We start from the raw sequence: 13,089 nt of genomic DNA on the forward strand, positions 1-13,089 counted from the left end.
AGGGAGGGAGGGAAGAACCCCACCTTTATCCCTACATTTCCCCTACTGTTCCGTGGTTGTTTTTATGTTTATTCCAACAGGCTGGCTGTGGTTTTTCTCTTGCCATGACTTCTTTTTTTTTTTTGAGATAGAGTTTCGCTGTTGTCTCCCAGGCTAGAGTGCAATGGTGCAGTCTCAGCTCACTGTAACCTCTGCCTCCCAGGTTCCAGTGATTCTCTTGCCTCAGCCTCCCAAGTAGCTGGGATTACAGGCACCTCCCACTATGCATGGCTAATTTTCATATATATATATTTTTAGTAGAGACAGGGTTTCGCCATGTTGGCCCGGCTGTCTCGAACTCCTGACCTTGTGTGATCCACCCGCCTTGGCCTCCCAAAGTGCAGGGATTACAGGTGTGAACCACCATGCCCAGCCAGGACAACTTCTAATTGCCATGTGCAGTATGTTCAAAGCCAGGTAACTCCTCATTGTAGACAAACTATGTAACTGCCCAGAGCAGCACTTATAAACTAGCCTAATGTAAAAAAGAAAGAAAGAAATCCTAAGATATGTATGGAGGCCAGGTGTGGTGGCTCACACCTAGAATCCCAGCACTTTGAGAGACCAAGGCAGAAGGATCACTTGAGACCTATAGTTCAAGACCAGCCCAGACAACATAGGGAGACCCTGTCTCTACAAAGAAATTTTTTTTTTAAATTAGCTGGGTCCAGTAGTCCTAGATGTTTGGGAAGCTGGGGCTTGAGGCTCACTTGAGCCCAGGAGTCCAAGGTTTTATTGAGCTCTTATTGCATCACTGCACTTTAGCCTGGGTGACAGACCCAGACCATGTCTCTAAAGAAAAATAAACTAAAACACTTATGGAGCCACAACAGACCCTGAATATTGAAAGCAATCTTGAGTAAAAAGAACAAAGCAGGAGGCATCACAGTACCTGATTTCAAAATCGAGTACAAAGCCGTAGTAATCAAGACAGCATGGTAGCAGCATAAAAACAGACACGTTCGACCAATGGAACAGAGTAGAGGGCACAGAAATAAATTCACACGTTTCACAGTCGATTGATTTTCAGCAAAGATACCAAAAACAATGTGGAATGGAGAGTCTCTTCAATGAATGGTATTAGAAAAACTGGATATCCACATACAGAAGAATGAAATTAGACTATCAGCTTATACCATATACAAAAATCAACTCAAAATGGACTAGATTTTTTTTTTTGAGACTGAGTCTCACTCTATTGCCCAGGCTGGAGTGCATTGGCAGCATGTCGGCTCACTGCAATCTCCGCCTCCGGGGTTCAAGTAATTCTCCTGCCTCAGCCTCCCAAGTAGCTGGGATTACAGGTGCCCACCACCATGCCCAGTTAATTTTTGTATTTTTAGTGGAGACAGGGTTTCACCATGTTGGCTGGGCTGGTCTTGAACTCCTGACCTCAGGTGATCCACCTCCCAAAGTGCTGGGATTACAGGCATGAGCCACCATGCCTGGGCTGGATTAGGTTTAAACATAAAACCTAAAATTATAAAATTACTAGACGAAAACATAGGGGAAAAGGTCCATGACATTGTTCTAGACAATAATTTTTGTATATGATTCCAAAAGTACAGGCAACAAAAACAAAAATAGACAAATGGTATTACATCAAACTAAAAGGCTTCTTCACGATTTCACTCATACGTGGAATCCAAAGAAGTCAAACTCATAGATGCAGAGTGTAGAATGGTGGTTAGTAGAGGCTGGGGATGGATAGATTGGGGAGATATTGGTCAAAGTGTACAATTTTTCAGTTAGACGGGAGAAATAAGTTCAAGAGCTCTGTTATACATCACGATGACTATAATTAATAACACATTATATACTTGAGGACTGCTGAGAGCAGACTTTAAGTATTCTCACCACACACACAAAAAAAATGATATATGAGGTGACTGGGCACAGCCACTCACGCCTGTAATCCCAGCACTTTGGGAGGCTGTTGGAAATGGGTTTATAACAGCGGGAAAAATGCACACCGAGACAATGGGTCACTCAGCAAGGCTAGCTTACTTCCTACAGGAAGGGTGCAACTTGGCAGCAGTCTTGCCACAAGAACACACCTGAACAAAGGAGTCAGGGACATTTATAACTTTCATAACCTGGTGCAATCGCCCTACTGCTTTGTCCAGTCTCCATTGGCCGGACCAGGACCTCACATTCAAGCTTGACCTGATTGGCTAAAAACTTGGAAGTTTTCTGAAGAGGTAAAGGCAGAGGAGAACAAAGGAAAAGAGGAAGTAACTTGAGGAATGCTTAGAGAAGCAATAACATTTCCAAATACGGAAGGGGAATAAGCTATGACCTAAGTCTTGCCTGGGCTTGTCCAGGAATGTCAGGGCAACTATCTAGGTTAAAGTGTAAGGACTAAGAACACGGGATGCACTTGTTTCTTTATTATGACCAGCAGCTACTTTAAGATTATTAGCAAAAGCGTTAAAGTAAATTAACCTTTGAAGAAACTATTATTTATTCATAATGAACTAAGAGAAAAGCTTTAAAAGGGAAAGTTTTATTTATTTTTATTTCTTACAGAGGCCACAGTGGGTGGATCACCTGAGTTCAGGAGTTCAAGATCAGCCTGGCCAATGTGGCAAAACCCTGTCTCTACTTAAAAATACAATTAGCCAGGCGTTGTGGTGCGCACCTGTAATCCCAGCTACTAAGAGGAACTGAGGCAGGAAAATTGCTTGACACCTGGGAGGTGAGGTTGCAGTGAGCCAAGCTCATGCACTATACTCCAGCCTGAGAGAGTGAGACCATTACAAAAATATATGTGTGTGTGTGTGTGTGTGTGTGTGTGTGTGTGGAAATGCATGCTTTAATTAGTTGGATCTAGCCATCCACAATGTATAAATATATCAAAACATCATTTTGTACACCACACATACACAGTTTTGATCAACTCAATGTTATAAGTAGAATTTTCAATGCTGCAAAAGAAGTAGCACACGAATATAAATTTCTTCAGCAAGGCAATTTACTTCTATAGAAGGCTGCAGCTCACAGATGGAACAATGGCAAGCACACACCTGGACAAGGAGGGGAAGGGGTACTTATGCCTGACGGGGGTCGCCCCTACTGCTGTGTCATTCCCCTATTGGCTAGGGTTAGACAGCACAAGCTAGACTAATCCCGATTGGCTACTTTAAAGAGAGCAGGGGTCAGAGCTGGAGTGGCGTGGTGGGTGGTTTGGCGAGAAGAACGGTTACGGGCAGGTCAGAGCAGGTAGCCAGGGGTGACCTAGGTCAAAGAAGGTGACCAGAGCAGGTGACTAGAGCAGGTGACCAGAGCAGGTGACTCGGATGAGTCAGGACAGAGCTGGGGGCTGGGGGAACAGATGTGAACTACTGATTAGAACCAGAGGAGAAGGTTGTTTACTGGAACTACAAAGAGGTTAAACTTTAAAATAAAAAATTAAAGAATAAGAGAGCTGAACATACTGACATAGTGATTCTTTGAAGATAAACTTAGGGTTCACTATATCTAACATCAATTAAGAAAAAGAGCATTTTGGCCGGCGTGGTGGCTTATGCCTGTAATCCCAGGACTTTGGGGGTCCCAGGTGGGCAGATCACTTGAGGTCAGGAATTTGAGATCAGCCTGGCTAACATGGCAAAACCCCGTCTTTACTAAAATACAAAAATTAGGCCAGGCGTGGCGGCTCATGCCCATAATCCCAGCACTTTGGGACACCGAGGCAGGCGAATCACAAGATCAGGAGTTTGAAACCAGCCTGACCAACATGGTGAAACCTCGTCTCTACTAAAAATACAAAAATTAGCTGGGCGTGGAGGTGCATGCCTGTAATCCCAACTACTCAGGAGGCTAAGGGCAGGAGAATTGCTTGAACCCAGGAGGTGGAGGTTGCAGTGAGCCAAGATCGTGTCACTGCAGTCCAGCCTGGGCAACAGAGTGAGCCTCCTCTCAAAAAAAAGAAAGTCCCAACTGTCTAATCAGGCATTTGTCTTTCTAACGACCAGTTCCATCCTGAAGCACTCTGTCAATCTTCAGCATACGAAAAGATATAACTTTGGAGATTCCAAAGATTTTAAGAGTTGTTATATTTTACAATATCACAATGGAGTAACAGGGTCAAGATTTATCCTCTGGGCCAGATATGGTGGCTCACGACTGTAATCCTACCACTTTGGGAGGCCAAGGAGGGTGGATCACTTGAAGTCAGGAGTTCAAGACCAGCCTGGCCAACATGGTGAAACCCTATCTCTACTAAAAATACAAAAATTAGCCAGGCGCGGTGGCATGTGCTTGTATTCCCAGCTACTTGGGAGGCTGAGGCAAGAGAAACGCTTGAACCCAGGAGGCAAAGGTTGCAGTGAGCCAAGATTGCGTGCCACTGCACTCCAGCCTAGGCAACAGAGTGAGACTCTGTTTCAAAATATATATATATATATATATTTATCCTCTTATCCAAAACAACGACAGCTACCTTTTCCTAAAAGGATTATCGAGAACAATTCACAGAGCTCACCTAGGGAGGGGCAGTAGTTTCTCCCTAGGAAAAATTAATTTCTTAAAATTCAGTGCCTGGGCGAAGTGGCTCATGCCTGTAATTCTAGCACTTCAGGAGGTCAAAAAGGGCAGATCACTTGACATCAGGAGTTTGAGACCAGCCTGGCCAACATGGGGAAAACCCATTTCTACCAAAAATACAAAAATTAGCTGACGCATACCTGTGGTCACAGCTACTTGGAAGTGGGAAGTGGGAGGATCACTTGAGCATGGGAGGCGGAGGCTGCAGTGAGCCTAGATCGAGCCACTGTACTCCAGCCTGGGCAACAGAAAGAGGGAGACTCTGTCTTAAAAAAAAAAAAAAAGAACAGGTGACAGGTGTGATGCCTCATGCCTGTGATCATAGCACTTTCGGAGACTGAGGTGGGAGGAATGCTTGAGTTCAGGAGTTCAAGACCAGCTTGAGCAAAATAACAAGACCTTAGCTCTACTAAAAATTAAAAAAATAGGCCTGGCATGGTGGCTCACGCCTGTAATTCAAGCACTTTGGAGGCCAAGGCGGGCAGATCACCTGAGGTTGGGAGTTCAAGACCAGCCTGACCAACATGGTGAAACCCCGTCATTAAATTAAAAAAAAAATTTTTAAATAAGGCTAAGGTGGGTGGATCACAAGGTCAGGAGTTTGAGACTAGCCTGGCCAACATAGTGAAACCCCATCTCTACTAAAAATAAAAAAATTAGCCAGGCGTGGTGGCATGCACCTATAGTCCCAGCTACTTGGGAGTCTGAGGCAAGAGAATTGAACCTGGGAGGCGGAGGTTGCAATGAGCTGAGACTGTGCCACTGCACTCCAGCCTGGGTGACAGAGTAAGACTCTGTCTCAGTAATAATAACAATAATAAGCTGGATGTGGTGATGCGTGTTTGTAGTTCCAACTACTTGGGATGCTGAGGCAGAAGGATTGCTTAAGGCCGAGAGATCGAGGCTGCAGTGAGCTATGATTGCACCATTGCATTCTAGCCCTGGGTGACAGAATGAGATTCTGACTCAAAAAAAAGAAAGAAAAATCTTAAATCAACAACCTAACTTTGCAACTTGAGGAACTTGAAAAAGGATAAACTATACCCAGCCAGGCGTGGTGGCTCATGTCTGTAATCCAAGCACTTTGGGAGGCCAAGGTGGGCGGATCACCTGAGGTCAGAAGTTCAAGACTAGCCTGACCAACACAGATAAACCCTGTCTCTACTAAAAATACCAAATTAGCCACGCGTGGTGACACACGCCTGTAATCCCAGCTACTCAGGAGGCTGAGGCAGGAGAATCGTTTGAACCTGGGAGGCAGAGGTTTTGGTGAGCCGAGGTCACGCCACTGCACTCCAGCCTCAGCAACGAGAGTGAAACTCCCTCTCAAAAAAAAAAAAGAATAGGCTGGGCACAGTGGCTCACGCCTGTAATCCCAGCATTTTGGGAAGCCAAGGTGGGCAGATCACGAGCTCAGGAGTTCGAGACCAGCCTAACCATCATGGTGAAACCCTATCTCTACTAAAAATACCAAAATTAGGCAGGCATGGTGGTGCTTGCCTGTAATCCCAGCTGCTCGGGAAGGCTGAGACAGGAGAATCACTTGAACCAGGGAGGCAGAGGTTGCAGTGAGCTGAAATCATGCCACTGCACTCAGCGTGGGGGACAGAGTGAGATTCTGTCTTTAAAAAAAAAAAAAAAAAAAGATTAGAGCAGGTTGGGTGCAGTGGCTCATGCCTATAATCCCAGCACTTTGGGAGGTTGAGGAGGGAGGATTGTTTTGAGCCCAGGAGTTCGAGACCAGCCTGGGCAACAAAGTGAGACCCTGTCTCTACAAAAAATAAAAGAATTATCCGAATGTGATGGTGTGCACCTTTAGTCCCAGCTATTCAGGAGGCTGAGGCAGGCGGATCTCTCAAGCTGGGAGGTTGAACTATGATAGTGCCATGACACTCTAGCCTGAGCAACAGAGCAAGACATTCTCTCAAAAAAAAAACAAAAAAAAAAAGGACATAAGTAAAAAATAAGTAGGGGGTGGGGTGGCAGCAAAAAAAAAAACAAGAAAAAAATAAGTAAGTAAAATAGAGCAAATAAATAGAGCAAATCAGCAAAACAAAAAATTGGTTCTTCCAAAAAAATCAAATTAGCAAAACTTTCCCTAGATTGACTAAGAAAAAAAGAGAAGACTCAAATCTCTAACATCAGAAATGAAAGGGAGGGCATTACTGCCAATTCTACAGAAATAAAAAGGAGTATAAGAGGGTATTCTGAATTATATGCCACCAAATTGGATAAGCTAGATGAGATGGAAAAAGTCCTAGAAACACAAAAGCTACTAAGACCAAATCACAAATAAATGGAAAATCTGAATAGACTCTAGCTAGTAAGGAGAATGAATCAATAATAAAAAGAAACTTCCCAGCTGGACGTAGTGGCTCACACCTATAATCCCAGCACTTTGGGAGGCCAAGGTGGGCGGATCACCTACAGTCATGAGTCCAAGACCAGCCTGGCCAACATGTGAAACCCTGTCTCTGCTAAAAATACAAAATTAGCCGAGAATGATGGTGCATACCTGTAATCCCAGCTACTTGGGAGGCTGAGGCAGGAGAATGGCTTGAACCCGGGAAGGCAGAGGTTGCACTGAGCCAAGATGGCACCACTGCACTCCAGCCTGGGCAACAAGAGCGAAACGCCATCTCAAAAAAAGAAACTTTCTTGGGCCAGGTGGTTTTGCAGGTAAATTCTACCAAACTGGAGAGCTGATATACTCTTTTGAGATAGAAGAGTGAAGCTATCTTGCTGGCCTTGCCAGCCAGAAGCAAACTACTTCAGGTGGGTCTTATTGACAGGTTTGAAGAAATAATCATTTGCCAGATCATAGCTGCATTCCGAAAACCAGGCAATGTGTTAATTTGTTCAAGCAACGAAACCACTTCTGGTACAGAAGCTGTGATTGGAGTTAGTACCTAGTTAAGCTTATAATAATCCACTATCATTCTCCAAAATTCGCCTGTATTCTTCACAGGCCAAAGAGGCGAGTTGAATGAGGATATGCTCGAAATCACCACCACGGCATCTTTGAAGTACTTGATGATGGCGTTAATTCCTCCATGAATGGGATATTTGGTTTTTACTATTTTCCTAGGTAGAGGCAGTAGTGGCTCCTATTTGGCCTTCCCATCATAGTATCCTTCACTCCACAGGTCAGGGAGCCAGTATGGGGATTCTTCCAGCTGCCGAGTGTGTATATTCCAATTATACATTTTGGAACTTGTGAAATAACCACAGTAAACACGCTGGGTTCACTGTGAGGTGGGCCTGAGCTAAAGCTTTTTTGATTAATGGGTAGACCAGAATAATGTTTTGGTCTCCTGGAATTAATGTCAGCTCAGAGCCAGTGTCCAGCAGTCCCCTAAAAGGTCTGATTATTTTCTTTTTCCAAGTGCAGTTACTCTAGTACAAGGTCATAGGTCCCTTTGGGGAAGGTCAGGAAAAAAGGTAATAGTATAAATGTAGGCCAGGCACGGTGGCTCACACCTGTAATCCCAGCACTTTGGGAGGCTGAGGTGGGTGGATCACCTGAGATCAGGAGTTCGAGATCAGCCATGGTCAACATGGTGAAACTCTGTCTCTACTACAGATACAAAAAATTAGCTAGACCTGGAGGCAGGTGCCTGTAATCCCAGCTACTCAGGAGGCTGAGGCAGGAGAATCGCTTTAATGAAGGAGCTAAAGGTTGCAGTGAGCCAAAATCACACTACTGCACTCCATCTTGAGTGACAGAGCAAGGCTTGTCTAAAAAAAAAAAAAAAAAAAAGGATCATAGACCTAAATGTAAAGTCTAAAAGTCTAAAACTCCTATAAGAACACATAAGAGAAAAGAAAAAGAAAAAAATGAATAAAAAATAAAAATAATACACAGGAGAAAATGTTTATGACCTAAGGATAGACAGTTTGCTTATACATCACACCAAAATCACGATCCACAAAAGAAAATAGTAAATTGGACTTAGAACTTCTATTCTTTGAAAGACATTATTAGTAGAAGAAAAATACAAGCTATAGAATGGAAGAATATTCTTGCAAATCACTTATTTCATAAAGTTGTATTCAGCATATAGAAGAATACTCACAACTGAATAATGAGAAAATGTAACACTCAATTTCAAACATATAGGCAGGCCAGGAGCAGTGTCTAATGCCTATAATCCTAGCACTTTGGGAGGCTGAGGCAGATGGATCAAGTGAGGTCAGGAGTTCAAGACCAGCCTGGCCAATATGATGAAACCCTATCTCTACTAAAAATACAAAATTAACTGGGCGTAGTGGCGCATGCCTGTAATTCCAGCTACTAGGAGGCTGAGGCAGGAGAATTGCTTGAACCCAGGAGATGGAGGTTGCTGTAAGACAAGATCTCACCACTGCACTCCAGCTTGAGCAACATAGCAAGACTCTGTCTCAAAAAAAAAAGTAAAAATAATAAATGAATATCTACTCCAATAGTGCTTCTAGCTGTACAGAAATAAATAAATAAAATAGAACATATGGGCAAATTATCTGAACCACAATGTCATATCAGTGCAATTATTTTCCCCTTATGCTATCTAGTTGATTTGTTTTTGTTTTTGTTTTTTGAGATGGAGTCTTGCTCTGTCACCTAGATTGGAGTGCAGTGGTGCAATCTTGGCTCACTGCAACCTCTGCCTTCCAGTTCAAGCAGTTCTTCTGCCTCAGCCACCCAAGTAGCTGGGACTACAGGTGAGCACCACCATGCCCAGCTAATTTTTGTATTTTGTATTTTTCACCATATTGGCCAGGCTAGTCTTGAACTCCTGACCTCGTGATCCACCCACCTCAGCCTCCCAAAGTGCTGAGATTACAGGCATGAGCCACGGAGCTTGGCCTTAATTGATTTTTTTTTTTTTTTTTTTTGAGACAGGGTCTCACTCTGCTGCCCAGGCTGGAGTGCAGTGGCAGACTCATGGCTCACTATAGCCTCCACCACCAAGGCTCAAGCCTCACCTCATCCTCCCACCTCACCCTCCCAAGTAGCTAGGATTACAGGCTCATGCCACCATTCCCAGCTAATTAATTTTTTTTTTTTTTTTTTGCGGTGACAGGTTTGGTCATGTTGCCTAGGTTGGTATTGAACTCCTGGGCTCAAGTGATTTGCCATCCTCAGCCTCCAAAGGTGCTGTGATTACAGATGTGAACCACTTTGCCTGGCAGATCAGTGCAAATTAACCCATGAAAAGATGTTCAAAATCATTAGTCATTATGAAAGTGCAAATTAAAACCACAATGAGATTGTTGCATACCTTTTGGAATGGCTAAAATTTAAACGATTGAGTGCATCAAATGTTGATAAAGATTCGGGGTAACTGAAAGTCTCATATCCTGCTTGTGGGAATGTAAGTAGTATACCCACTTCCAAAAACAGTTTGGTATTTTATTTTATTTTATTGAGACCAAGTTTCACTCTTGTTGCCCAGGCTAGAGTACAATGCTGCGATCATGGCTCATAGCAACCTCTCCATCCCAGGTTCAAGCAATTCTCATGCCTCAGCCTCCCAAGTAGCTGGGATTACAGGCATGGGCCACCATGCCTGGCTAATATTGTAGTTTTAGTAGAGACAGGGTTCTCCATGTTGGTCAGGCTGGTCTTGAACTCCCGACCTCAGGTGATCTGCCACCTCAGCCTCCCAAAGTGCTGGGGTTACAGGTGTGAGCCACCGCACCCAGCCTGGTAGTTTATTTTTTAAATTGAACATTTACTACCTTTAGACTTAGCCATTCCAAACTTAGGTATTTATTCCAGAGAAATGAAAGCATATGTCTGTATAATAACTTATACATGAATGTTTATAGCAGCTTTATTTGTAATAACCCAAAACCAGAAACAGTCCATACCATGTCACAGAAAAACACTCAATGATAAAAAAGCATCAACTATTTATATATGCAAAAGTGTGGATGAATCTCAAAACAATCATGCTAAGTGAAAGATGTGAGACAGAAGAAAGTAGATGCTGTTGGCTCCACTTATATAAAATCTAAAATACGCAAACTAATATACAGTGACAGAAGCAGATTGGTGGTTAGTGGAGATTGAGGTAGGGGGTACGGAACAGCATGTGGGAGGGATTATAAAGCTACATGAAGAAACTTTCGGAGGGGGAGGTGGGTAAATTCATTATGTTGAAGTGGTGAAGGTTTCACACGTATTTATGTATATTGATACTTATATACTTTAAAAATGTACATTTTAGGCCGAGCACGGTGGCTCACGCCTGTAATCCCAACATTTTGGGAGGCTGATGCAGACGCATCATGAGGTCAGGAGACTGAGAGCATCCTGGCCAACATGGTGAAGTCCCTTCTCTACTAAAAATTTTTTTAAAATTAGCTGGGTGAGGTGGCATGTGCCTGGAGTTCCAGCTACTTGGGAGGCTGAGGCAGGAGAAGAGCTTGAACCTAGAAGGCGGAGGTTGCAGTGAGCTGAGATTGTGTCACTGCACCCCAGCCTGGTGACAAAGCGAGACTCCCATTTCAAAAAACAAATAAATAAAATAAAATAAAACAAAAAAAATACAATAAAATGTACATTTTAGGACAGGTGTGGTGGCTCCAGCCTGTGATCTTAACACTCTAGGAGGCTGAGGAGTCCAAGACCAGCCAGGGCAACATGGTGAAACCCCATCTCTACGAAAAATGCAAAAATTAGCCGGCCATGGTGGTGTGCGTGCCTGTAGTCTCAGCTACTTGGAAGACTGAGGTGGGAGGATGGCTTGAGCCCGGGAGGCAGAGGTTGCATACATTTTATTGTATGCTAACTATGCCTCAATAAAGCTGTTAAAAGCAAGCACTGTGGGTCCGGTGGCGGTGGCTCACACCTGTAATGCTAGCACTTTGAGAGGCTAAGGTGAGCAGATCACGAGGTCAGGAGTTTGAGACCAATGGTGAAATCCCATCTGTACTGAAAAATACAAGAATAAGGCTGGATGGAGCCTTATATACATATTTTATATATATAATTATTCATATATAAAAACTTTTATGTATAAAATTCTCATTATATATATGAGTATATATGAGTATATATATGTATATACATGTATATGTGTGTGTATATATACATATATAATGAGACTATACATATATACATATATATGTATATGTGTGTATACATATATATGTATACATTTATATATATATGTATATATATATGGAGAGGGAGAGAGAGAGACTGGGGTCTCAATATGTTGTCCGGACTGGTCTTGAACTCCTGGGCTCAAGTGATCTTCCTGTGTTGGCCTCCCAAAGTGCTGGGATTACAGGAGTGAGCCACTGTGTGTGACTAGCACTCTTTTTTTTTTTTTTAGACAGAGTCTCCCTCTGTCACCAGGCTGGAATGCAGTGGCACAATCCATAGCTCACTGTAACCTCGAACTCCTAGTCTCAAGGGACCCTCCCGAGTAGCTGGGACTAAAAGCATGCATCACCACTCCCCAGCTATTTTGTAGAGACAGGGTCTTTCTTTGTTGCCTGGGCTGGTCTCAAACTCTTGGGGTCAAGTGAGCCTCTCTCCTTGGCCTCCCAAATTGCCAGGATTACAGATGTGAGCCATTGTGACCAGTTTAGCTTTCCTTATACATAAGAAAGCTCTCCCTCTTAATCAATTTTGTCTAACATGATTGATTTTTTTTTAAGACCTTGCTCTGTCACCCATGGTGGGTGGGGTGCAGTAGTGCAGGCTCAGTGCTCACTGCAGTCTCCTGGGTTCAAGGGATCCTCTGTAGCTGGGACTACAGGCTTGAGCTCCCATGCCTGGCTAATTTTTTTATTTTTAGTAGACAGGAGATCTCCTTATGTTGGCCAAACTAGTCTGGAACTCCTGAACTCAAGAGATCCTCCTGCCTTGGCCTCCCAAAGCATTGGGATTACAGGCATGAGTCACTGTGCCTAGCCTGATTTTGTACTTTGAGAGAATAAAATGCAGTATAACCATAATTGTTTGGGGTCTATTTGATTCTTACATTATTTATTTATTTGTTTATTTATTTATTTATTTCATTTTCTGAAAATATAGAGATGGGGTCTCACTATGTTCACCAGGCTGGTCTCTAACTCCTGGCCTCAAGAGATCCTCCCATCTCAGCCTCCCAAAGTATGGGGATTACAGACATGAGCCACCACACCGGGCCAATGTTATTTAAACACTCTACTTAATGTCCTTCAATTTCTCTTAGACAATTTCTCCCTTGAAGTGTACAGGGAAAATGAAAGGAACTAGAATTCAAAGCAATCTAAATTCCATCTGGTTAATAGCTGTTTGATAAAACTCCATAGGGAACAAATGAAAACTATTGGCTGAAATTAGATATTGGTAGTAGCTACAAATTTAAAACTGTTTTTCTATCCCAATCATTCGGTAGCACATGATTTCTCTCTTTCTCTCTCTCTCTCTTTCTTTTTTTTTTCTCCAAGTCTCACTCTTGTTGCCCAGGCTGGAGTGCACTGGCACGATCTCAGCTCACAGCAACCTCTGCCTCTGAAGTT

This window comes from Aotus nancymaae, unplaced genomic scaffold, assembly GCF_030222135.1.
Source record: "Aotus nancymaae isolate 86718 unplaced genomic scaffold, 86718_ANA_hifiasm-v0.15.2.pri h1tg000016l, whole genome shotgun sequence".
Taxonomy (NCBI): domain Eukaryota; kingdom Metazoa; phylum Chordata; class Mammalia; order Primates; family Aotidae; genus Aotus; species Aotus nancymaae.